Raw genomic sequence first — 27,868 nt, 5'->3', positions numbered from 1 at the left:
TTGATCATAAAAGTTCTTGACTAAATTCGTTTAACATCATTTTTCAATGCAAGGTATGTTCAGTTACCTATTATAATCTATCTCTTTTTTGCTTACCAAATGTCTCTCCATTGCCCTTTCATTTTTTTTTGAGACCATAGTCTTGGACATTTTGCAACTATAATATTTGATATTTCTTATAGAATATAGATGATATGGAATAGAGGTTTTTGCCAGGCAGAAATTTGGGAATATGAAAAGCCTGAGAAATCTCTGAAAAGTATTGTATCTTAATCTTCTCTTTCTCAATTTGGCCTCTAATTTAGAGATTATCTGATAGTCCTGTCCTAGAAATATTTACTAAAGGACTAATAACTGTTGATCCCTATTATAGTCTATGCATTATGCATTCCTCATTCATTTATAGATAAATATTATTTAAAGTTAACCAATAATAATAATGGTTATGATTTATGTAACATTTTAAGGTTTGCAGTATGTTTTACATGATTATATTGTTTGATCTCTGGGGTTAAAAATCTCAATGAAGAAGTCTGTAAGCATTCCAGATTATTATGCAATCAGCAGTTTAAAAAGCTAATATGTTCTTGGGCTGCATTAAGACAGGGATAGTTTCCAGGAATAATGATGTGATAATTGGACCTTACTTCCTTTTGTGAAATCTCATTTGAATACTCTCTTTACTTCTTTGTGCCTAGTTTTAAGATAGGCATTGATAAATAGAAAGTCAAGAACTCTAATCACTGCAATGGATACTTATAACTTCAGAATTTTGATGATGAAAAATATTAGTTACCTTCTAATAGATAGGTGATGAACCCAAGATATGGAACACAATGTATATTTTATATATGACAAATGTATGGATTTTTTGGCTTATGATTATTTATACAAAGACTGTGTTCCTTTTGTATTATTGTGCTGGTAGGGGGTACTAGTGATAGAATCATTGCTACTTCAGTCTTTCCCCAAAAAAAGAACAGAAAAAAGAGAAGGTAATTGAAGCATCTTAAAAACAGACTGAAAGTAAAAGAAATTCCGAAAAAAAGTTTTTTTTAAGACAGCTTTGAAAGTAATAAGTTGAATTATATATATATATATATATATATATATATTTAAACTATATATAATAGAGATTTTTTTGTGATATATACAATAGTAAAAGCTAACATTTATTTAATAGTTATGTGCCAGACACTGTGATAAATATTTTATATTATTTGGTCCTCACAACAAATTTAGGAAGTAGATGCTATTGTTAACCCCTCTCATTTCACTCCCGCATTTTACACATGAAGAAACTGAGTAAACAGAACTAAATGAATTTTCCTGGTCACACATTTAGTGAGTTTCTGAAGATTCATTTGAATTCATTTCTTCCTGACTGCAGGCCCAGAATTCTTTCCACTGTGCAATTTATTGAAAATATTACTTTTTGGTATTTAGAAATTAGTGCTATAATAATTTAAGTAATTTAAAATAAGAAAGTCATTGAAAAAAATGAAGATCATCCTGAGAATGGTGATTAAGGTGGGAAAATATCTAGAAATCATGACATATTGTAATAGAACATACACAAGAGTTCTTCTACCAACTATGTGGATTACTTCTGCTTGGATATTTTAGAGTTTTCTCCTTGTTTTTTTTTTCTTTTTTTGAACAACTACATATAACTCAAAACTGATAGATGACACAGTGGATAAGGCACTGGCCCTGAAGTCAGGAGAGCCTGAGTTCATACTCAGCCTCAGATACTTAACTTATTAGTTTTGTGACACTGAATAATCGATATATATATATATATATATATATATATATATATATCAAGCATAACATAATAAGATAAAATAAGAATAAGATAAGATAAGAATATAATTAAGTGCTAGATTACGTGAAGGAGCTATTCAGTAGAACTTGCCTTACCTCTATATAAGTGTATATACAATTGGACATACAGATTTTCTATGTAGATAAATATAGATATAGACATAGTACATACATAAAGATTATATGTATATATATGTATACATATAATTTTTTTTTACATCATCTGAAAGCATGAGGTTTTAGATAGGACTAGTTTCCTATTCTTCAACTGGTACAATGCCATTAACTCTCATATAGTAATCATAGCAGGACTCAGCTAAGTGTTCTTGATCCTGAGCTTTTGCTGCCTCTTTTGCTTTGTAATAATTTCATTATAGGTAATGAAACAACTATTTTGAGATCAATGGGTCTAGTCTTTGAGTTATCTTTATAAATTCAAGAGACTGAAGATCATAACTTCCTTCATTGGAGCTGAATGGAGGAAAGGGAATATGTTTTTTTCAAATACTGTACTACTAATGGGAATATAACCTCAACTGCTTGGCATAGTTTGCCAAAAGAAATCCACCAGGAAAATATTATTTGACCACTATAAAGCTAAGCAGAAAATTAAAATTCCTATTCAATAATTCCACACAGTGCTTCATAGTTTTATGTTTCAACCTCCCAGGAGACTAAAAGAGTTACAGTTATTGTTTGCATTTTCTATCAATGAACACTTGTAGGTATTTTAATTAACTTTTTTCTTATATGGGAAGAAATCAATAATACTTGGGGGAAAAGCAAAATGAGGAATCAAAGTAAATGAAAAGGAATATTTGAGGGGTACTCTAGAACAATTTTTTTCCTGCCTGAAATTCTATCACCTAGAGTAAAATTATTAATAATTGTTAAAATGAACATATATCATGGAAGCAGTAACTCACAGAAATATAATCTATCATTAATTTTTCGGCAAAACTCTCTTGCAGGAAGATCCATTGTGTCTAAATGTTGATGTATCAAGAAATCAGAAAAGTACTTAAAATGAAATTCCAACTAAGAAAAACAAATTCCAGTGGGATCTCAGGATGCCTCAGTAAGGGTTTTCAGTCAGGTGAGGGGGAAGTCAGGGAGAAGGGGAAACAATAAAGGTTGTTGAAGCCAGAAAAAGATACATTGAAGAATTATTGATAATGATGCCATAGTTGAAAGTTCATTAACCATATGAATCCTTGAGCAATTAGCTCTTCATAATTTAGCTGCCCTAGGAAAATGGGCTCCCCTTGCTCTTTCAGAAGGAGTCTGTCAGTTCACTTTTTATTTAAAGTTAGGAACATTTCATCTTTCATGGAAGGACTTTGATTGTAGACATTGACTCTGGCTCAGGCTTTCAAGCCATCTGGCTTTGATCTCAGATTAGTTGAATGTACAAGGTTTGTAATGGTTTATTTTAGAGCTACCTCAATTAAATGTTTTCAGATTATGTTTACTTGGATTCTTCACATTGAATTTTTCATCCCTTTCCTGAACTATGGCTTCTGGGGAAAATAATGAACAGGGAATATGCCCATGGAATAGTCTTCCATCCTAAAAGTCATTACACTGACCACTCAACTAATATTGTGGCTGATTCCAGAGCTTAAACTTTTGGGTACTGGGAAGAATTACCTAGTATTCACAAGACTGTTCCCTTTTAAAATTCACATGTTGTCTAGTATCCAAATGGCAGAGTGAGGAATAACTATTTGAAGTCCACCAAAAACTTAGAAAACTGCCTCAGAATAAGTCTAAGAAGGGAGCAATTTACCAGTCCAGCAAAAAAAGGTTTGTCTCACTGTGGTGTGAGGGGAATCAGGTCCCAGAGTAGCAGCAACAATAGTCAGGGCCTGAAGTGAAGTTCCAGGCCTAGGGAAATCTACCACCAGAAGGCCCATTTCTAATTCAAACCAACAAGCCCATAGGCAAGTGAACAGCAAGGCCCAACTCCAGCTACACCCCCTCCAGCACAAGCTACCAGAAAGGCTTTGACTCCCCTGTAGACCAGCACTGAAGCTTGACCTCAGGCTATCCAGAAATAATACCCTGTCCCTGAGACCTGCCAACAGAGATCCTGTTTCCATAACAACTCTGCCTCAGGGCCTCACCCACTGAAAAGCTTAGCAACAAAAGTACTGTTCCAGGGCTAGCCACTAGAAAGACTCAATTTACCATAGCAACATAGCAGCAAGTCTCAGTCCATAGAAGAGGGAGAGGAAACATTAAAGGGGGATAGCCTGGAAAATGTAGTGATTAGAAATAAAACCTTTGTGAGGAGGGAAAGGGTCAGGATAAGAGTGAGAGGGGGATAAACTAAATAGAATGGAATTACACAATTAGTTTTAACTATAAATGTAAATGGGATGAACTTACTTATACAAAGAGAGTAATAGAGAAACAGATAAAAACCCAGAATCCTATAATATATAGTATACAAGAAACACATTTGAAGAAAAGAGATACATACATCATAAAAGTAAAGAGCTAGAGCAGAATTTATTGTGCTTCAGCTGAAGCAAAGAGAGCAGGGGTAACAATCATAATTTCAGACAAAGCAAAAACAAAAATAGATCTAATGAAAATATCAAGGAAGAAAACTATATCTTGCTGAAAGATATAATAGAAAATAGCAATAGGAAACATATATGCATGAACTGGGGATAGCATCTAGATTTTTGAAATATAAATTGAATGAGTTATAGGAGGGAATAGATAATAAAATTTTAAAAGTGGGGGACCTCAACTTTCCCTTCTCAGAATGAGATAAATTCAACCCCCAAAATATGAAGTTAAGGGAATAAATAATACTCTTGAAAAGTTGGATATGCTAAATCCCTCAAAGAAAATTTGAAAGGAATAAAACATTTTCACAGCAGTAAATAACATCTATACAAAAAGTGGCCATGTATTAAGGACATAAAAAAAAATAAATCTCACTACCAAATGCAAGAAAGCAGAATTAGTAATTCATTAAAAATTCCATTCAAAAATATATAATGAAAAGAGATTTAAAATTAATTGAAAATTAAATATCCTAATTTCATTAAAGAAAATTATAATAGGGATGAAACAAAGATGCCCATCACCACTATTATTCAATATTGTACTAGAAGAATTAATGAAAAATAATGCAAAGGATGGTGGCTTAGCAGTACAAACTTAAAACTATATAATAAAGCAGCAGTCATCAAGATCATCTGGTACCGTCTAAAAAGCAGAGTGATGGATCAATGGAATAGATTAGATACACAGGACAAAATAACCAAGGCCTATCTAGTATTTGATAAACTCCAAAACTCAAACTTACATAATAAGAAGTCACTATTCAACAGAAATTGAAGGAAAAACTGGGGAATAATAAGTCAGAAGCTCAGCTTAGACCTACATTTCACACCCTATACTAAAATAAGGTCAAAATCTGGGCATAAAGCATGAACAAATTAGGAGAACAAGGGATAATATACTTATTAGATATTTGGAGAAGGATGGAATTTATGACCAAAGAAGAACTGAAGAACATTATGAAGGGCAAAATGAACAATTCTGATTACATTAAATTAAAAGGGTTTTGCAGAAACAAAGAAACAAGGATAGAAGGGAAATGCAAAGTTGGAAAAAACTTTGGAAAAAGTTTGGAAAAACTTTGGGAAAAAAATATTTCTGATAAAAGTGTCATTTCTAAGATACATAAAGAACTTTGTCAACTTTATAAGAATGCAAGTCTCTGCTCAATTGGTAAATGCTCAAATGATATGAAAAGACAATTTTTAGATGAAGAAATTAAAGACATCTTTAGTTATATCAAAAATGCTCTAAATCACTATTGATTAGATAAATGCAAATCAAAACAACTCTGACTTACCAACTCATACCTCTCACATTGGTTAAAATTACAGGAAAAGATAATGATAAATGCTGGAGGGGATGTGAAAAAACTGGGACACTAATGCATTGTTAGGGGAGTTGTGAAATAATCCAACTATTTTGGAGAGCTATCTGGAACTATGCCCAAAAGGATATAAAACTATTCATACCCTTTGATCCAGCATTTCCACTATTTTGTCTATATGCCAAGGAAATCAGAAAGGAGATTAAGGGATGCACCTGTGCAAAAATGTTTGTAACAGTACTTTTTGTGCTATTAAAGAACTGAAAATTTATAAATTGGGGAATGGCTGAATAATTTGTGATATATGTAAATAACTGAATATTATTGTTCTATAAAAATGATGAAGAAGTTGATTTTAGAATGGCCTGGAAACCTTTAGATTTACTGAGACTGAGCAAAACAAGTGGAACCCAGAATACATCGTACACAATAAAAGCAAGAATATGCAGTAATCGACTATGAAAGACTTGGTTCTTCAGTGTTCCAAAACAATCCCAATAGACTTTGGACAGAAAATACCATCTGCATCTATGAAAACTGAATGTATATCCACACGTGCTATGTTCATTTCTTTGTTGTGTTTTTTTTTCCTCTCCCATGGTTTTTCCCTTTTGTTCTGATTTTTCTCCCCCAACATGATTCATAAAGCAATGTACATTAAAATAAAAATAGAAAAATAAAATAGAAAATGACAACAATAAGATAATATACCAAAATTTAGGGAAAGCTGCTAAAGTGTTCCTTATTGAAAAACTTGTATTTCTAATTGCTTACATTAAGTATACAATTGAGAAAAAGCAAATCAATGAATAGCATGCAACTTAAAATGAAATCTAAAAAAGAAACAAATTAAAAATCCCTAATGAAAAACCAAATCAGAAATTCTGAACTCCAAGGAGAATTTAATAAATTTGAAAATAAGAAAATCATCCAACTAATAAATAAAACTATGAGCTGGTTTAATGGGAGAAAACAATAAAATAAGAAAATCATTTATTAATTTCTTTTAAAATGAAAATAAGAAAATCAGTTTATTAATATCAAAAATGAAAGAGATGAATTCAGTAGCAATAAAGGAGAATATCAGATAATTATTAGGACCTATTTTACTGAATTATATGCCAATAAATTTGACAATCTAAATTAAATGGATGTATATCTTCAGACAATTTTTCCTACCTTTTCCTAACTTACCTTTCATGCATATCTCTCATTTACCTTCTCATTTTTCTTCTACCTCTCTTATTGACCTCTTTAAATCTATTATGAGCACTTCCAAAAAGCCTCTTTGGGCTTGAGACCAATTCATATCACTCTTTGAGATTCTTCTGTGGACATTTTCTCCTCTTCTAAGTTACTGTTTTGGTTTGCCCTGTCACACTAGTAACTTTATATGATCATGGTTCTTTTTTTGTTTCTTTCACATTTCCTCCTCCTCCTCCTCCTCCTCCTCCTCCTTCTTCTTTCTTCTTTTTTTTTTTTTTTTTTTTTTTTTGACTTTTATGGTCAAGCTCTACTCCTGGAGTATAGCAGGCACTATCCTAAACTTCCTGTACAAGCTCTGAGCCTTGGCTTTGAGCACAGGAAACCCTTGTGTTTACAGGGAATAGCTTTACCTGCTCTTTTCAGGAAACATGGTTTCCCAGAGTTTGATTTCTGAGCTGAGACTGGAAGCTGCTTCACTGATTTGTTCCTGTACTGACCCAGAACTAAAGATTTTAGTTGCTGATTTTTTTGTGATTAAGACCCTCTCACTAGAGTCTATCTGAGCTGGACTGAACACTTGTTTCACTCCTGTGAGACTGACCTTGCTTGAAGTTTATTCAGTCTATCTTGAGCTGGAGAATAGTTTCATTCTATCAGACTCTATTTAGAGACTTGATTTCATGTGTTTTTCAAAGGAAACTGGGAGAACTCAACTAGCTTCCTGGCTTTATTCTATCTCCTTGGCTCTGAAATGGATGAATGTCTTTAAAAATAAATCTAAAAAAATTAACAGAAAAAGAAATAAAATACTGAAGTAATTTAATTTCAGAAGGAAAAAAATCAAACAAGACAGTAACTGATTTTCTAAGAACAAAACCTCCTGGACCAGATGTATTCACAAATGAATTGCACCAAACATTAAAGAATAATTAATCCTAGGACTTCATAAACTATTTGGCATAATAGATGGAGTTGTATCAAATTCTTTTTAGGACGGGAATATGCTGCTGATACTCAAATCGTTATGAGCCAAAGAAAGAAAGAAAACTAACAGTTTCCCAAAGTGAAAATTGAAGTAAAAAATTTTAAATACAATATTTGTGAAGAGATTATAGCAATATATCACAAGGATTATACAATAAGACCAAGTAGGACTTTTACCGGCCATGCAAGGGTAGTTCAATATTGGGAAAAGCATCAGTATAATCAATCACATAAATAATAAAATCAACAGAATTCATGTGATTATCTCAATAGCTGTAGAAACTACTTTGACAAATCACAGTTCCCATTCCTAGTAAAAACCATAGATAACATCGAAATAAATGGAAGTTATATTAAAATGATAAGTGATATATCTCTAAAACCATCAGTAAGCATTATATGTAATGGAGATAAGCTAGAAGTCTTCCTAGTAAAATCATGAGTAAAACAAGGATGCCTATTAACACTTTTATTATTATTATTAAATAGTAATTTAATATATTTTAATATTAATCATATATTTTTATTGTTTAATTGTTTTATTTTTCTGGTTATATATGTATATTAACTTTTTAAATACACATTTGCTTATGAATCATGCTGGGAGAGAAAACTCAGAACAAAAGGAAAAAAATATGAGTAAAAAAAACAGACATGGACCTAGCTTATGTTGACTTACATTTAATCTCCATACTTCTCTTTCTGGATGCAGAAGACATTTTCTATCCTAAACTATCCAATAGTTTATTGGGATTGCCTTGAATCACTGAAGCCATAAGAAAAAAACAAGTTTTTCATAGTCATTCATTGCAAATGTTGCTGTTATTGTACTATATATTTCTAGTTTTTCTTGTTTCACTCAGCATCAGTTCATATAAATCTTTCCAGGCTGTTCTAAAATGAGCCATATATTTTCTATAGAACAATAGTATATGATCACCTGAATTTACCACAACTTATTCAATAATTTCTCACTCAATGGGCATCTACTCATTTTCATAATGTATTATTCTGCTGATAAATTAGCATAATCTCTCTGCTAATATTTTATGTAATTTTTTGCATCAATCTTCATTAGGAGATTGGTCTATAAGTTTCTCTATTTTGGCTCTTCCTAATTTAGCATTAGTATCATATATATGTCTTAAAAGGAATTTTTGAATTCATTGATCTCCTCTTTCTCTATTTTATTCTTGTACTACTAAAAATATAAAATTTCCATTAGGAACTGCTTTGGCTGCTTCCCAAATGTTTTGTTATGTCATTTCATTATTACCATTTTCTTGGATGAAAGTATAGATTATTTCTGTGATTTATTGTTTGAATCACTCATTCTTTAGAATTAGATTATAATTTTCATTTGGTTTTTCTTCTATCTTTCCCTGGCCTTTTATTAAATAAAATTTTTATTGGGTTGTGATTTGAAAAGGAAGCATTTACTATTTCTGTCTTTCTGCACTCAATAGTGAAGATTTTATACCTTAATCCATGGTCAGTTTTTGTGGCGGTATCATGTGCTGTTGAGAAAAAGATGTATTCCTTTCTGCCCCTTTTCACTTTTCTCCAGAGATCTAGTATATCTATTTTTTTGAGGATTCTATTTTCTTTTTTGTTTAATTTGTAGTTTTATTTGTCTGATTCTGACAAGGGAATAGCTTTTTTTTTTTAATATTGTTCTAGGAATATTAGTTATAGCAATAACAGAAAAAAAGAATTAGAATATGCAGTGAGGAAATAAAGCTATCAATCTTTGAAGATAATGTATTATGCTTAGAAAATCTTGGATAATCAATTTAAAAACTACTTGAAAAAATTGACAAATTTAACAAAGTTAAACTATCAGTATTTCTACATGTTACCAACAAAGTCCAGCAGCAAAAGTTAGAAAGAGAAATTCCATTTTAAAAAATTGTAGACAGTATTAAAACATACTTGAAAATCTACCTGCCAGGACTAATCCAGTAACTATGAAACACTTTTCAAATAGAAAGTGAAAAAAATAATATCAATTTGTAATGGATAAGCTGAGCCAATACAATAAAACATGGCAATTGCATTTAAAATGATCATTTTTAGTGTCATACCAATCAAACTATCAAAAATATTTTATGGAGATAGAAAAAAATAACAAAATTCATCTGGAAGAATAGAAGCTCAAGGATATCAAGATAAATTGATAAAAAAAAGTAAACTAACCCTACCAATTCTCAAACTGGGTTATAAAGTGGTAATTATCAAAACAATCTGGTACTTGATTAAAAAAATAGAGTGGTGGATCAATGAAATAAATTAGGTACAAATTACATTATAGTAAATAATTATAATAAACTAGTGTATAATCATCCCAAAGATCTAAGGTGTTATAACAAAAAAACCTTATTATTTGACTAAAATTCTTGTGAAATCTGGGAAATGGTAGAACAGTAACTAGATATAGGCAGAAATCTTAGATCATAGACCAAAATAAAGTCAAAATGAGTACATGATTTGCACATAAAGGGCAATACCATAAGCAAATTAAAATAACATTCTTATTATGAATAAAAAATAATTAAATATCAAAGAAGATACAAAGATAACTATGAAATTTATATTAATTTTTTATTTATATATGGTGATTATATAAAATTAAAGTTTTTGCAAAACAACATTAAAGTAATCAAAATTTTTGCAACAAATAATCTGACAAAAAGCCTCATTTTTTAAATACATATAGATCTCAGTAAAATTTATTAAAATACAAGTTATTTCTCAATTAATAAATGGTCCAAAGATATCAACAGGAAGTTTTCAGCCTGAGAAATGAAAGGACTGAGAGAAGGATAGAATTTGGAACTAAAAACTTTGTTTACAAGGTCTTCTTCATTTCGAGGGTCTTCTCTTTTTTTCTATCTCTCTCTCATGGACAAGGTAGGTATGGAATATTAGCACCCATTGGGTTCCTTCTCTATCTGTAGAGATACAAGCAAACCCTCTCCCCCAAGCAGTTAACCATTCACCACTTTCTGGATCTCTCCACCTGGCAATTATCTAAAAATATTGGAACTGTTAATCCTGGACACTGCCCTTCTGATGGGTTATGAAACCTGTCTGCTGGAGCCAGTGCATCTTCATCAAGAACCAAAAAATAAATAATAATATAAAGAGGCAAGTTTAGATGTTCTCTAGGGTTTTATTTTTGGAGGAGTGTCTTAATGTCATTTCTCCTCTCTACTATTGCCTGTCCTTGAGGATTAAAGGGTATGCCAGTGGTGTGTAAAATCTGATACTGTGCACAAAAGTGTGCAAAATGTTTAGAAGTATATGCAGGTCCAATGTCTGTTTTGTTTTTGTTGTTTGTGGCATGTCCATAACTGCAAAGACTTATGTAAGAAATTCAGTGACCACTTGGGCTGTCTCTTTTGCTTCTGGTATTGCAAAAGTAAATCCTGAAAAGGTGTCTACTACAACATGGATAAAAGACAGATGACCAAAAGATTTATAATGGGTTACATCCATTTGCTAAATTTCATTAGGTGTGAAATCATGAGAGTTTTTCCCTGGAGGGAGGGTAGGAGTGTGGGAGAAGGCAAGCTATACAGGCTTTTACTATGCTCCTAACTTCCTCTCTTGTTATCCCAAATTGTAAACATAAAGCTCGAGCAGCCTGATGATATTTAGAATGAAATTCTTGGGTAGCCTGAAATAAGGGAGTGTTTGCTAATATGGTGAGATGGGTTTCCATAAAAAATAGTTCCTAAAATACCAGTATGAGAGTGGACATGCAAGAGATAATACTTACAGTTTCTCTGGACAGTTTCTCCCTGCTGAAGTTCCTTAAAAAACTGAAATTTATTAGAGGGTACTAATTTTATTTGGGCTGTGACAATTCTTTTTAACACACCTACTGAATAAGCTAAATCTGATGTTATATTTATATCTTCTGGATAATAAGTTACAGCTAGAATAATTACATAAAACTCATTCTGCTAAGTGGCCTGAAAGGAAGTTCTGACTACTCTTTTCATAGCTAAGTCAGGAGAATACTGAGCACAAATGTTATATTTGAATGTATCTGTAAAGATGGTTGATCCTTTAAGAGAGACCTCAGAAACCTTTTCTTCAAAATTCCATGGACAATAATGTAATAGCTAGGTTATCCTTAATGGAGACCCGTACATAAAATTTGGAGCTGTGGCCAATAAAATTTGTAACTCTGGGATGGTTTCATAACATACATTAATTTGGGCATTGGTATAGAAAGTGTATATCTTGTCAGGTCTTATCCCAGATAATTGTATAACCCATTTAATGACGTTTAATAAGATTCTAGCCACAAGCACTGGGTAGGGAGTAAGGCTTGGTCTGGTTATGCTTGAAGGGTCACCCATTGGATTGCACTATCTACTTGAGGAAGGACTATGTAGGTGCCTCTTTTGAAGCACTTTTAATAAAGCCAGTTCAACCTTTCTCAGAGCCTCTTGGACTTCTTTTGTAATTGATAAGTAGTTAAGCCTAACACTGGATGCATACATTGGATATCTCCTCTCTATTTCTGAAAGTCATTTAAGGTGTTCAACTTCTCCTTTCTTAAAGAGAGTTTTTGTTCTGTAAGTACCTTGGAATATAAAATATATCCTAAATATTGAAAATATTTTTGAAATTTTTTCTGGAGATATTACAATTGGTAATTTCTTAGTGTTTCTATTATTTTTTGTAGACATGCTTCTAACATTTGCTCCTCAGGTACACCCCCCAAGATATCATCCATGTAATATAAAAACATTACTTTTGGACATGCTTTTATTACTGGAGTAAGAATAGCAGCCACATACATTTCGCACAAAGTAGGGCTATTTTTCATTCCCTGTGGCAAAACTCTCCATTCAAATCTTTGAGAAGGCTCAGTTAAATTAACGCTGGACACTGAAAAGGCAAATCTTTTCACATCCTCCTTATCCAGAAAGATAAAGAAGAAATAATCTTTAATGTCTATAACCCCAGGAGGCCATTCCCCAGGCAATTGAGTAGGAGATGAAGCCCAGACTGAAGAGCTCCCAATGTCTCTATTTGTTCATTTACTTTTCTCAAATCAGTCAACATCCTCCTGTCTTAGGAAGGCAGAACTGTGCTGGAGGGGCTAATGGTGCCACCACCCTTCCCACTCCTTCTGCTTCTCCTATTCCTGCCCATGAAGGTAGAGTTGAGGGAGGAGGATCTGGAAGCAGAGGATACCCCAAGCACACATTCTGGAGCTTAGGTGGACCTGAAAGTAGGCTGGGAAATGGAGAAGCTACCCACCCCTCAAACCTCACAGGGAAATTCTTATCTCCCTTCCAGCCCAACTCTCCATCCCATGTACTATATCCTCTGGGGCTACAAGCACCAACTTTATGCTTATTTATTTCCTTATGCTTCCTTGTTAGACACCCCACACTAAAAGCTTTCTTTTTCTTTTCTTTGTATGTGAGATTTATTTCTTTTTTTTTTTTTTTGGTTGTTTATTTATTTGTTTATTTACAAAACATATACATGGATAATTTTTCAACACTGATCCTTGCAAAGCCTTCTGTTCCAATTTTGCCTTCCTCCCTCCTCATCCCCTCCCCTAGATGGCGAGTAATCCAATACATGTTCAATATAATTAAAGTATATGTTAAACACAACATATGTACACATATTTCATATTTATACAGGTATCTTGGTGCACAAGAAAGATCAGACCTAGAAAGAACGTAAAAAACCTGAAAAGGAAAACAAAAATTCAAGCAAACAGTAATAGAATGGAAATGCTAAGTTGTGGTCCACACTCATTTCTCATAGATCTCTCTCTGGGTGTACCTGATTCTCTTCATTACTTAACAAATGGAACTGATTTGGATCATTTCATTGTTGAAGAGAGCCACATTCATCAAAACTGATCATCATAGTATCGTTAAAGTATATAATGATTTCCTGGTTCTGCTCATTTCACTTAGGATCAGTTCATGTAAGTGACTCCAGGACTCTCTGAAATCATTCTGCTGGTCATTTCTTACAGAACAATAATATTCCATAACATTCATATACCACAATTTACCCAACCATTCTCCAACTGATGGGCATGCTTTCAATTTCCTCTTTCTAGCCACTACAAAAAGGGCTGCCACAAACATTTTGGCACATACAGGTCCCATTCCTTCTTTAATATCTCTTTGGGATCTCTTTGGGAAGTCCAGTAGTAATACTGCTGGATCAAAGGGTATGCACAGTTTCATAACTTTTTGAGTATAGTTCCAAATTGCTCTTCAGAATGGTCGGATTTTTCATAACTCCACCAACAATGCATCAGTATCCCAGTTTGCCCACATCACCTTCAACATTTGTCATTATCTTTTCTTTTCATCTTGGCCAATCCGAGAGGTGTGTAGTGGTATCTCAGAATTGTCTTAATTTGCATTTCTCTGATCAATAATGATTTGGAGCAACTTTTCATACAACTAGAAATCATTTCAATTTCTTCCTCTACAAACTGTGTGTTCATATCCTTTGACCATTTATCAACTGGAGAATGGCTTGATTTCTTATAAATTTGAGTTAATTCTCTTTATATTTTGGAAATGATGCCTTTATCAGAACTTTTGACTGTAAAAATGTTTTGCCAGTTTATTGCTTCCCTTCTAATGTTGTCCGCATTAGTTTTGTTTATACAAAACCTTTTTAACTTAATATAAGCAATTTTTTAAAATTTTGTGACTAATGATGAATTCTAGTTCTTCTTTGGTCACAAATTCCTCCCTCCTCCATAGGTCTGAGAGGTAAACTATCCTATGTTCTTCTTATTTATTTATAATCTCATTCTTTTTTACTAGATCATGAACCTATTTTGATCTTATCTTGGTGTTTGGTGTTAGGTGTGCATCAATGCCTAGTTTCTGTGATAATAGTTTCCAATTTTCCCAGCAATTTTTGTCAAATAGTGCATTCTTATCCCAAAAGCTGGTGTCTTTAGGTTTGTCAAAAACAAGATTGCTATAGTTATAGACTATTTTGTCCTGTGAACCTAACCTATTCCACTGATCAACTAGTATATATCTTAGCTGATATCAAATGTTTTTGGTGACTGCTGCTTTATAGTATTGTTTTAGACCTGGTACAGCTAGGCCACCTGTATTTGATTTTTTTTCATTAATTTCTTTGAAATTCTTGACCTTTTGTTCTTTCAGATGAATTTTGTTGTTATTTTTCTAGGTCAGTAAAATAGTTTCTTGGGAGTTTGATTGGTATAGTACTAAATAAATAGAGTAGTTTACATAGTATTGTCATCTTTATTATACTCGTTTGACCTATCCAACAGCTCTTAATATTTTTTCTAATTGTTTAGATCTGACTTTATTTGTGTGGAAAGTGTTTTGTAGTTTTATTCATATATTTCCTGACTTTCCCTTGGCAGATAGATTCTTATATATTTTATACTATTGGCAGTTATTTTAAATGGAATTTCTCTTTGTATCTCTTGCTGTTGGGTTTTGTAAGTAATGCATAAAAATGCTGGTGATTATGTGGATTTATTTTGTATCCTACAATTTTGCTGAAGGTGTGGATTATTTCTAATAGCGTTTAAGTAGATTCTCTGATGTTCTCTAAGAATCCAGCATATCATCTGCAATGATGTGATAATTTGGTGTCTTCATTACCTTCTGTAATTCCTTTAATCTCTTTTTCATCTCTTATTGCCAAAGCTAGCATTTCTAATACAATAGTAAATAGTAATGGAGATAGTGGGCAACCTTATTTCACTTCTGCTCTCATTGGGAATGGTTCCAGTTTGTCCCCATTACATATGATGCTTACTGATGGTTTTAAATAGATGCTGCTATTTTAAGGAAAAGTCCGTTTATTCCTATAATCTAGTGTTTTTAATTTGGAATGGGTGTTGGATTTTATCAAATGCTTTTTCTGCATCTATTGAGATGATCACATGGTTTTTGTTAATTTGGTAATCGATGCAATCAATTATGTTAATAGTGTTTCTAATATTGAACCAGCCCTGCATTCCTGGTATAAATCCTACTTGGTCATAGTGTATTATCCTGGGGATGATTTTCAGTAATCTTTTTGATAATGTTTCATTTAAGATTTTTGCATTAATATTCATTAGGGAGATTGGTTTGTAATTTTCTTTCTCTGTTTTCATCTTAGCCGGTTTAGGCATCAGTACTATTTCTGTACCATAAAAGGAATTTGGTAGGACTCCTTCATTCCCTATTTTTTCAAATAGTTTATATAGCATTGGAGTTAACTGTTCTTTAAATGTTTGGTAGAATTCACATGCATCCATCTAGTCCTGGGGATTTTTTTCTTAGGGAGTTGATTAATAGCTTGTTCTATTTCTTTTTCTAAAATGGGACTGTTTAAGCAACTTACTTCTTCCTCTGTTAAGTTGACCAACCTATATTTTTGAAGGTATTCATCCATTTCACTTAGGTTATCAAATTTGTTGGCATAAAGTTGGGCAAAGCAATGCCTAATTATTGGTCTAATTTCCCATTCATTAGTGAAAAATTCTCCCTTTTCATTTTTAAGACTAACAATTTAATTTTCCTCTTTCCTTTTTTTAATCATATTTACTAAAGGTTTATTTTGTTGGTTTTTTCATAAGACCACCTCTTAGTTTTATTTATTAATTCAATTGTTTTTTTTTTTTTACTTTCAACTTTATTAATCTCTCCTTTTATTTTTAGAATTTCAAGTTTAGTGTTTGATTTGGGGTTTAATTTGCTCTTTTTCTAGCTTTTTAAATTGCAAGCCCAATTCATTGATCTTCTCTTTCTCTATTTTATGCAAGTAAGTCTCTAGAGATATAAAATTTCCCCTTATTACCACTTTGGCTGTAACCCACAAATTTTGGTATGTTGTCTCATTATTGTCATTCTCTTGGATGAAATTATTAATCGTGTCTATGATTAACTGTTTCACTCATTCATTCTTTAGGATGAAATTATTTAGTTTCCAATTACTAAAAAGTAATTGGTCTACTTTCCCCTGGCTTTTTATTAAATGTAGTTTTTATTGCATCTTGGTATGAAAAGAATGCATTCACTATTTCTGCCTTTCTTCATTTGATTTTGAGGTCCTTATGTCCTAATATATGGTCAATTTTTGTGTAGGTTTCATAAACTGCCAAGAAGAAAGTATATTACTTTCTCTCTCCATTCAGTTTTCTCCAAAGATCCAAACATAGCTTACTTTTCTAGTATTCTATTTACCTCTTGTTAACTTCTTTCTCATTTTTTTTGTGGCTTGATTTATCTAGTTCTGAGAATGCAAAGTTGAGATCTCCCACTATTATAATTTTGCTGTCTATTTCTTCCTGCAGCTCTCTTAACTTCTCATTCAGGAATTTAGATGCTATACCACTTGTTGCATATAGGTTTAGTACTGATATTGCTTCAATATCTGTGCTACCTTTAGCAAGATATAGTTCCCTTCACTATCTCTTTCAATTAGATCAATTTTTGCTTTTGCTCGATCTGAGATCAGGATAGGCTATCCCTGCTTTTTTATTTCACCTGAAGCATAGTAGATTCTGCTCCAGCCTTTTACCTTTACTCTGTATGTATCAATCTACTTTTAATGTGTTTTCTATAAACAATATATTGTAGGATTCTGGCTTCTAATCCAGTATGCTATCTGCCTCTGCTTTATGGAAGAGTTCACCCTATTCACATTTATGGTTAAAACTATTAATTCTGTATTTCCTGCCATTTTATTATTCCCAGATTATGCTATTCTCTTTCCTTTCTCCCTTACCCCCCAGTATTAAACTAATGGGCACCATTTGCCTCACACAGACCTCCCTCTTTAGAATCTCTCCCTTTCCCTTAGAATCCCTCCCCTTTTCTTAAACCTTTCCCCTGCTATTTCTGTATATTCCCTTATATTTAACCCACTCCTTCCTTTTTTTCTTTTCCACTCCCACTTTTCAATGAGGTGAGAGAAGTTTCTCTGTATACCAAGTATATCCTATATTTCCTCTTTGAACCAAATCTGATGAGGATATGATTCACACAATATTCATCTTCTGCCCTTCTTTCCCTCAAATATAATAGTTTTCCTGTTTTCTCTTCATGAAATGTGATTTTCATCTTTTTACCTCCATTTTATTCTTTTTTCTGGTACAATCACTTTTCTACCTCTAGTTCCTTTTTTATATTATAACAGTAAAATCAAATTATACATGCAGTCTCTGTTTATAACAATAACAGAAATATAATTCTCAAGAATTCTTTTTATGTTTTTATGCTTCTCTCGAGTCCTATGTTTGGAGATCAAAAGTTTTGTTTAGCTCTGGTCTTTTCATCAGAAATAAATGGAATTCATCTGATTCACTGAATACCCATCTTCTACCCTGGAAGAAAATGCTCAGTTTAGCAGAGTAGCTTATTCTTTGCTGTATTCCCAGTTCTTTTACCTTTCAGAATATCAGATTCCAGGCCCTTCAATCCTTTAATGTGGAAGCTGCTAGATCCTGAATAGTCTTTATTGTGGCTCCTTCTATTTGAATTATTTTTCTGGATGCTTGTAATATTTTTCCTTGGTCTAACAGTTCTGATTTAGCCACAATATTCCTTGGAGTATTAATTTTTTTAGTCTCTTTCAGGAGGTGTTCGATGAATTCTTTCAATGGCTATTTTACCTTTTGATTCTATGACATCTGGGCAATGATTTCCTGAAAAATAGCATCAAGGCTCTTTTTTTTCAGGGAGTCCAATAATCCTTTGATTTTTGAATTTCTTCTAGATTTATTTTCCAGGTCAGCTGTTTTCCCAAGTAGGTATTTAACTTTTTTTTCTATTTTTTCATTTTTTTTTTTTGGGGGGGGTTTGGCTGATTGATTCTTGATGTCTCATCAAGTCATTTATTTCCATTTGTTTAGTTCTGATTTTCAAGGAATTATTTTCTTCCTTTATTTTTTTTTCATTCCGTTTTGTATTTGTCCAATTGAGTTTTTAAATAAGTTTTTTTTTGTTATTCTATGGAATTTTTTTCCATTTCACAAATTTTTTAAAGGAGTTATTTTCTTTTTCCAATTCACAAATTCTGTTTTCCAGGAAGTTCTTTACCTTTTTTCACATATTCTGTTTTTCAAGGAATTGTTTTCTTTTTCCAATCTATCTTTTAATGAGTTATATGCCTTTTCTAAACCCTCTTGCATACTTTTCCTTTCCTTTCCCCATTTTTCTTCTAGCTCTCTTTTAAGATCTTTTAAAATTTCTTCTAGGAAAGCCTTGTGTGATGGGGACTAGATTATATCACCCTTTGGGTTTTCATCTGAAGACAATCTGCTTTTAGTCTGTTAAGGGTTTGAAATCTGTTCTCTTTTGCTATAGAAGCTGTCTACAGTTAGAGCCTGCTTTGCTTTTTAACACATTTAAAAAAAATTGGGATCTGCTTTTAGGGAAAAGATGTTCCAAGCTTCCTCTACAGAGACCCAGAAGCAGTCATGGCTGAGCTGGGATCTTGCTGAGTCATTCCCTGTGAGATTCTAGCCCTTTGGAGTTCACTCTTTACCTTTTGTGTTTATGTTGAATATTTTATAACTTCTCTGCTGATGTACTGGCTCTCAGCCAGGGCAGAGTAGCCAACACTGTGGTGGTGTCCTCTCCATAGATTTTTTGCTAGAGACTGGCCCCCATCTGCTCAGCATGCACTGGCCACCTTCCTGCCTGTGCCTGGCCTCCTCCCATGCCTGTGCCAATCAAAACAGACCTTTTCTGGCATTCTTCAAAATTATTTTCTGCTGGTAATTTGCTACACTCCCAGTATTTGTGGATTCAACCAGTCCAGTACTATTTCAGAAGCTGAATTTTGTAATTAGTGTGAGGGTAGTAGGAGAGCTCATTAAGAAGCCAGTGTCCTTTCTGCCATCTTGTCTATGCCCATATATGAGATTTCTGAAAGGCAATTTTATCCCATTGTATTCAGTTCATTGTTGTTCCACTATCTCTTCATCACTGGCTCCAAACTCTCTTCCTTAGAGAGCTAAAGAGACATGCACTCCTAAATAACTGAGAACTCAGTGATTTGCTTCTGATTTACCAACAAACTTTGCTTCTCTACTAACATAGCTAAGCATGCCTCATACTTCCCTCAGGAGGGAGGATCTGTTGTTAGTATTTGCCCCATTTCAGTTGAAAAACAAAAGTGACTATATTAGGCCTCACCAAATCTTCCCACTAGTCTATCTTTATACTTAACGTATTCCTAGGGTCACAGGGTCTCCTCATCCAAACTGCCCTGTTCTTGTCAATCAAGCTGCTTTGTGCCCTGCTTTGCAAGGCCCTGTGTTGAACGCCAAATGTTGTGTTTGGATTAGCTCTCTGGAGGACCTTGGTACCAGCCTGACTCCTTGGTCTTTGAATATAGTGAAGAGGCAGGATTCACGTCCATGGTCAAACATGGAATCTGTTTATTCCAAATTCTCTCAGTATTATATTCCCTAATGCCCTTATGTCACCAAAGCAACACTGTACATGCGGGACCACATAAACAAATTGCTATTATGTGTAGGTAACTCTTTGCCACCTGATATCACTCTGCTTCAATTATAACACAGTTTGTCACCACTCCCTGACATCTCAGGAAGGCCAAGAGCCCTCAGGGGAGATGGGGAGCTCAACCAGACATTGTCAGCAGGGTTCCTTTAACTGAACTCAAGGTTCTTATATCTCACCCAGTTTCCCCCACTATCTGTGGCCCTCTACAAGTTTCCAATTCATTGCCACTACAAAAAGGGCTTCTACAAACATTTTTGCAAATGTGGGTCTTTTTTTCCTTTTTATGATCTTTTTGGAATACAGTCCAATAGAGACATTGGTAAATCAAGGGTATACACAGTCTCATAGCCCTTTGGGCATAGTTCCAAATTGTTCTTCATAGTTGTTGGATAAGTTCATAATTCCACCAACAATGTGTTAGTATCCCATGTTTCCCACATCCCCTCCAACATTTATCATTATCTTTTCTTGTCATCTTAGTCAATCTGACAGGTGGTACCTCAGAGTTGTCTTAATTTGCATTCATGAAATGTTTTGTTTTGTTTTTTTGGGAGGGGGGTCATGTTTTTGTTTTGTTTTTACCAGAGTTTAGCAACTCCAGGTTGTTGGAGTTAAAGGTTAATATGAACTAAACATGAAAAGCAGTCCTGAAAAAGGCTTGGCAACTCTCACACCAAAGTTGCTAGTCTGCTTAATATCCCATGCACCCTAGTATGAAGTCATATTACTTTATAAACCTGGGGTAAGAACCCATACCTTCCTCCTGTCATTTCTAATATCTTTTTGAGTGATGCCCCATTACCTTCCTAACAAGAGATCATGGAAAAATGTATAACAATAGGTTATATGACTGATTTTAAGTCAGGGAGCAGGAAAGAGAAACTAATACAAAGGAAAACATCCCTAAAAGGAGGAAAATATAGAAATTGTCTAAAGACACTGATGTAGACACTTGTACAGCTATAGAAATCATGAATGTACAAAATAGAACTTTTGATTTACTCTCCCAAACCCATTCATGTTATCAGACTGAGTTCTAGAGAACACAGTTGAGTATTTTGCCACTCAGCACTCTAGAGGACTTTCTAAGGGCTTGCTATATCTTTTTCAAGGATATTTATCTGCTTTTTGTGTTCATTTGGTCACCCAACTTTGTGGCTCCAGGAAGCTCCAGGAAGTACACTATCATGTACAATGGTGACCCAATAAAACCGTTTTTTGTAGTTGGGCTAAACCTGGCGGGGGGGAACTGACAGATTTCAAACCCATTGGTGTGTTAAGGGGACATCACCAAGATTGTAAAGACTTCCCACTATTAAAAGGAATATATGAGAATGATTTATTTCAATGGCCATCAAGGTGGCTGAAGCAGACACTATTGAAAACTTAAGAGTTTGAACAGACATTGAAGACTCTAAGATGACCTATTGCTTTTTTGTGCCATCACCATTTGTCCTGATTTTTGTCTTTTCACTGGACTTTGATGACTCTTCAAGAGCAAGGGTGACAACTTTGTGCAACTTTATATCACTCAAATCCAATTCAAGATGTCTATGTTGTCATTGATGGTCCTTGAAACAATGATAATAGCAGTAACAACAACAGAGGCCTTTAATGGCCTCAAGAATTTAATATTATGGTTTATGGATTTCCTCTAGTGGGAGTTTCTCATTATCAGTTGACCAGTGCATATTCATTTGCTTTTAGAAGTGGATATTTATTAAAGTGATATATAGTGAGAACCACTGGTATTCCCCTAAACTGGGATATACTGTCTCATAAATATATTCAACATTTAAGAAAAGATGAAAAAATATTTACAATCCATGTAGGAAATGGGATAACTCATAACTACTAGAAGTCTTTTTACTGCAAGGTAGTCTTAGGTTCATTAACCCATCATAAAATTTTGTTTACATAGTGATTGACTTTCTGATGGAAATCCTAGAGTTCTGAAGCTAACTTTCTTAAGTACTTAATTTAATCTTGGCTTCCAGTTCAAATTATTATTAGCTATTCCAGGAGTTTTTCTATGAAGCAGATAAACAGTTCAATTTCTCTAACCCTTGGAAGTTGACAAGGTTATCTATGCTCTGGTTAAAAAGCAACAGAAGTAACTGTATTCCTGCTACTCCCTTCCTCTAGCAAACATGTTGCCTTTTGAAGGCATGATATGTGTTTAAAATACATTCCTAATAGTGAATTAAATGTTATTTTCCAAATGATTTAAACTTTATTTCTAGGTCATCTTTTACTTAAATTAGCCTTGATGAGATTGGATCTTTATTAGACTAGCCAAACAGACACTTTAATGCATGAGTTCTTAAATATATTGATATTTAATCCACATGGCATAAAGCATAGCTGAATCTCTTTAGCCAATCCCCAGTGCACTTCCAGAATGATTCTTTTATTTCATTCAATGGCTTGAAGCATTCTACATTTCCCTCATTTGATTAAATATGTTGTTAGGAATTAATGTAGTCTCTTTGATCAATTGATTGATTTTAAAATGATGTCTAGACCTTATCCCCACCTAATTCATATAATAGATTGATTTATTTTTGACATCTTGTAATAATTGAGATAAGGGATTAGAATATTCCCATTAAAAAGTAGCTAGAACAGTATGAAAATTTTGTCAGAATTTTATTAGAATGTAAGCTTGTCAAAAATAGCAACATTTCTTGCTTTTCCATTGTCTTTCTGGCATTTAGCACTTTGGGGCTCCCTGTAATTATTTAATAAATATTAGTTGAATGATTAATAAGCTCGTAATGAGCTCAAGTTTATATGAAAAGCTAAGGACAATCATTGAAAACTAAATTAAAAACTTAGAACAAATGGTGATCCCACAAGCAGAGTCTTTAATGTCTGACCAAATTCTAAGTTTTTAATTTAGTTTTTTTTCAAAGGTACATTGGATATTAAAATAAAAGGGATAATCACAGAGGAGATAGTATTTTTTTCAGCAGAACTGATGAGAAAGATAACTGAAGAGATACTCAGAAAACAAAGTCTATTGCTGCTAATTTTTCTTTCATTTTTTTTAACTAATCAAGATGATCTTTGGACAAGAAAGAAAAAAAGAAAGAAAATAATTATTAGGGATTAACCTTTTCATATAGATATTCATTTTTTTACAGAATGGGAAATTCCTAATGAGAAAACATATTCTTATATGGATCAGTAATTATTTTGAAACATGTCATTGTTATTCAGATGTTTTAGTCATGTATTTACCTTTAACACCCCATTGAGATATTCTCAGCAAAGATACTGAGGTAGTTTGTCATTTACTTCTCTGTCTCATTTTATAGATGAGGAAACTAAGGCAACCAAATTTATCTAGAACCACAGAGCTAATAAGTCTCTGAGGTGGGATTTGAACTCAGGTTTTCCTGACTCTAGATCCAACGTTCTATTCATTTTATCTAACCTAAATACCTATAGAAGAATTATGTGACTTAAATAATTCAAATTCTAAACAAAAAAATAATAATTTGAAGCCTGTAGGGGAGCTCCAACAGAATATTAAGAAGTTCCGGGGTTCTGGTAATGAGTCAGAGAATTACAAGATACCCAAAATGTAACAGGGTCCTTTTTGTCAGTTGGGAAACTTTGACACAAATATTATAAATATATATTCCATATTAACATTAAGAACTCTAAATAAAAATTGATTACTCAAAGTAATTATGAGCATTTTTATTATATTTTATATTATAATAAGGTTTTCCTAAAATCCTTCTTTGCTGCCTCATTGTACTTTAGAACTGAATGAAATATTTCATTTTGCATCAGTTCATGTAAATATCCTCATAATTTTTATAGCACAACATAATTCAGCCACTATCATGTATCTTTAGTTTATTTTCTCTCTAGTCATTATTTGAAATTCTAGTGCTTTCTTCATGATGAAATTAAAAAAGATCCACATATAATTATATCCAAAGTCTTGATACCCATTTAATTTGTTCTATGAGACATAAGGTTTCACACTATAAGAATATAAGTTCTAGAAAGATGTGGTGTCCTTTATCAACAGAGGAAATTGTTTTATCTGGGATTTCCTGGAATGAAATCACATATACAGGCATTATTAACTAATCAGAGTTTTCTTCTATTTATCTACCTACCTACCCAAATATCTCTCTCTCTCTCTCTCTCTCTCTCTCTCTCTCTGTGTGTGTGTGTGTGTGTGTGTGTGTCTGTCTCTGTCTATGTCTCTGTTTCTCTGACTATCTCTTTGACTCTCTGTCTCTGCTTCTTTTTTTTTCTCTCTCTCTTTCTATCTATTCATCCATTCCTCTCTTTTTGCAACTGCTATCATCTCTTCCCATCTCTCTCTGTCTCTTTCTCTGTATGTATTTATTTTGGCACCGACCTATGATTTCATTCACATAAAGAAAATCACAGTGAAGGGATTCTTTCTATTAATGCAATTGAAGCCCCTCTTTTGCAAATTATAGCCTTGGATAAGGTGTTGTCAGAAGTGTGACTTAAATCCACATCTTTCTGATTCCAAGACAAGCTATATATCTACTTTAACATCTTGCCTTTTGACAGGGTTGATATGTGTTTAAAATATATTTCTATTTCTAATAATGATTTAAGTGTTATTTCCCAAATGATTTAAATTTTATTTCTAGACCATCTTTTACTTAAACATAGTTTGGTTTTAATAAGGTAGCTTTTAAATTTCATCATTTACCAAATTGAGTACCAAACATAAGCAGCTAGAATAAAGATAGAAGAAAAACACAGAATAATTTCTCCTATATATTGATCTATGGTTGCATTTTGACCTACAAAATGGAATAAGATTTAATGGATAAATTTTAGCATTGAGAATTTGGCTTTACTTTTTCAGACCTTTTCCAAAATAGCTGGGTGACACTAGCAACATTTAACTGAAAGGTGAAGAGTGAAAAATTCCCTCCAAATTCTCATAAAACTTAAGCAATGTCAAGCATAATTCATTTTTAAAGCCCTTTCCTCTTCTTTAAGAACAAAACAATATGAAAAAAAATGTAGCTAGTACATTCACAATCCTTTGGCCAATTTATGTATATTACATGGGCATGAGATTAAGCTTGCTATATCCAGGCAATTGTTTTGACTGCATGATGCATTCTATTTATGCAGATTGAAATCTTTTTATGTTTTTATTTGATGGTTTAAAGAGGTTTTTTGGCCAAAAATATTCATGATTTGATGTCTTTTTGAATATAGTTAGTATCTGAATATTATACACAATAGGCCTATTTTTGAAGTCTTTGCAATTTGGAATAAGTCAAAGTATAATATGTACTCTACTGTCATTGACTTTTAGAATTCAGGGTTACATCTAAATGATCAGTAATTAAATTATTGTGTTAGTGTCAGGAAAAGAAAAATCGGGAAGTAGCTCTTTTCTTCAAATAGTCCTGAAGGTTAAAGTTGTTATAAAATGAAGAATGACCACCTGTTTAGTAATTTCTGTAAAATATAAGATGTAATTAACCTTCTGACATGGAAAAGAAGATACATAAAATGTCATTTAAATAAAATCATATCTAAAAGTCATAATATTAAGACATGAAGTAAAATAGGCATAATTAATTAAGAAATACATTATATAAAGGAGCTCTCATATCTACTAAATCACCATATTTTAAAGAACTGAAATCTGAATATTTCTATTCAACATAAGGAATATTTCAACTCCCATGGAACATGTAAAATCATAATTTTCTTTTGCAAAACATAGGGGTTTGAATAGATGGTTTCTCTGATCACTTAGATCTTCTATGAATATGAACTACAATTCCACCTCTGTCACAGAAAATGACATTCATAACTGTGTTGAAAAACAATTATTAAAAAAACAGACCACTAAAAACTAAAATATGAAGAAGTATAAAAAATTCTATCCTTCTAAATGATGCAAACTGATTTTCAGAAGCATTATCTGAGTAATAGATTATTTTTGTGTTTTTTTTTTCTTTTTCTTTTTCTTTCCCTTTTCCTACTCTTTGGTCATTTCACTATTCAATAGATCCTGCTCTAGGTGCTGAACAATAGAACTGAAAAGAATAAAAAATTCATAGACTCATAAACATTTAGAGCTGGGAGAGATAGTAGATACTATCTTTTCCAGGATCTTCTAGAGTCTGATCTGTAAATTTTTTATTAGGAAACTCCTTTTTTCAAGTTTCTAAACATACATTTTAAAAACTATAAATCCTCCAAAGTTAATGGAAATTCCTTGAGCTCACAGATGGTGTCATTTTTGTCTTTGTCCTCTTAACATCCAGCTCACAGTAGGCATTTCATAAATAACTGTTAAATAGATTTCATTTATTTTCTGTATTGCATTTTTTTCTCTATCCTCCCTAGTTCCCACTCCCTGAACTGCTAAGAGCAATCATCTGAACTTTTATATTGTATATCTGTAAATACACACACACACATACACAAATACATATATATAGATACATAGATGACAGATAGAATATGACATATTCTATGCAATATGAGATAGTGGGAGAAAGCGAAGATACAGATAAAGTATAGGGAAAATATTTTAGTAATAATTTATATGATTTTTATATTCCACTCCACATTATACAAATAATTTGCTATATTGTTTTTAGAGGAAGAATATGTAGTGGATGGAGTGCTTGCTATCTAGACAAGTTAGTTAACCTGTTTGTGCCTAAGACAAATATTTAGGACACATACAGATTTAGAAATAGGTTGAATAAACTTCTCAATCACAGATTACTTTTATAATGACTAATAGAAATTGATTTACTTTGGAATTTAAAATAGAAACTACACAATATTGTAATAATCACGTTCACATATACTTCTCAAGATCTGCTTTATTTGAATTTTATTCAACTTTGTCAAAATTAGCATTTACAGACTGATTTGTTTATTTAATCCCCTTTAAAAAACTTCAATACTCTTCTGAAAATTATGTTTTGAGAGGAGATGTTAATTGCCCAAGAGGAATTTCCTCTATATTAAAATACCTGACTCAGATCCTCTGAGATCACAAATTATTCTCTCAGAATGTACATTTGTTAAAGCTGCATTAACATTTCAAATTAGAAGGGTATTAATAACATGAAAGCAATTATCTATATGCTACTCTGGTTTCCTGGAAAGATTCGCACAACTTCTAAAAATCTGACATATTTTAGAGTTTACTCAGTGGTTTAACTGAATAAATATCTTGTATTTGTGTGTTTCATTTGCATAAGTATGTTTCTACTGTTATTAAATCACAGTAGTATCCCCCCCCCCCTTAAGATGTGGGGAAACCATTGAGGGTATTATATATATCCTATTAAAAATACATTAATAATTAATTATTTCAAAAGGCATTTCAAAAATTTTAGAAGTTGTAATCTATTTAAACTTATAATTTCTTCAA

The sequence above is a fragment of the Sarcophilus harrisii genome, chromosome 3, assembly GCF_902635505.1.
Source record: "Sarcophilus harrisii chromosome 3, mSarHar1.11, whole genome shotgun sequence".
NCBI lineage: Eukaryota > Metazoa > Chordata > Mammalia > Dasyuromorphia > Dasyuridae > Sarcophilus > Sarcophilus harrisii.
Note: the sequence above shows the minus strand (reverse complement) of the source record.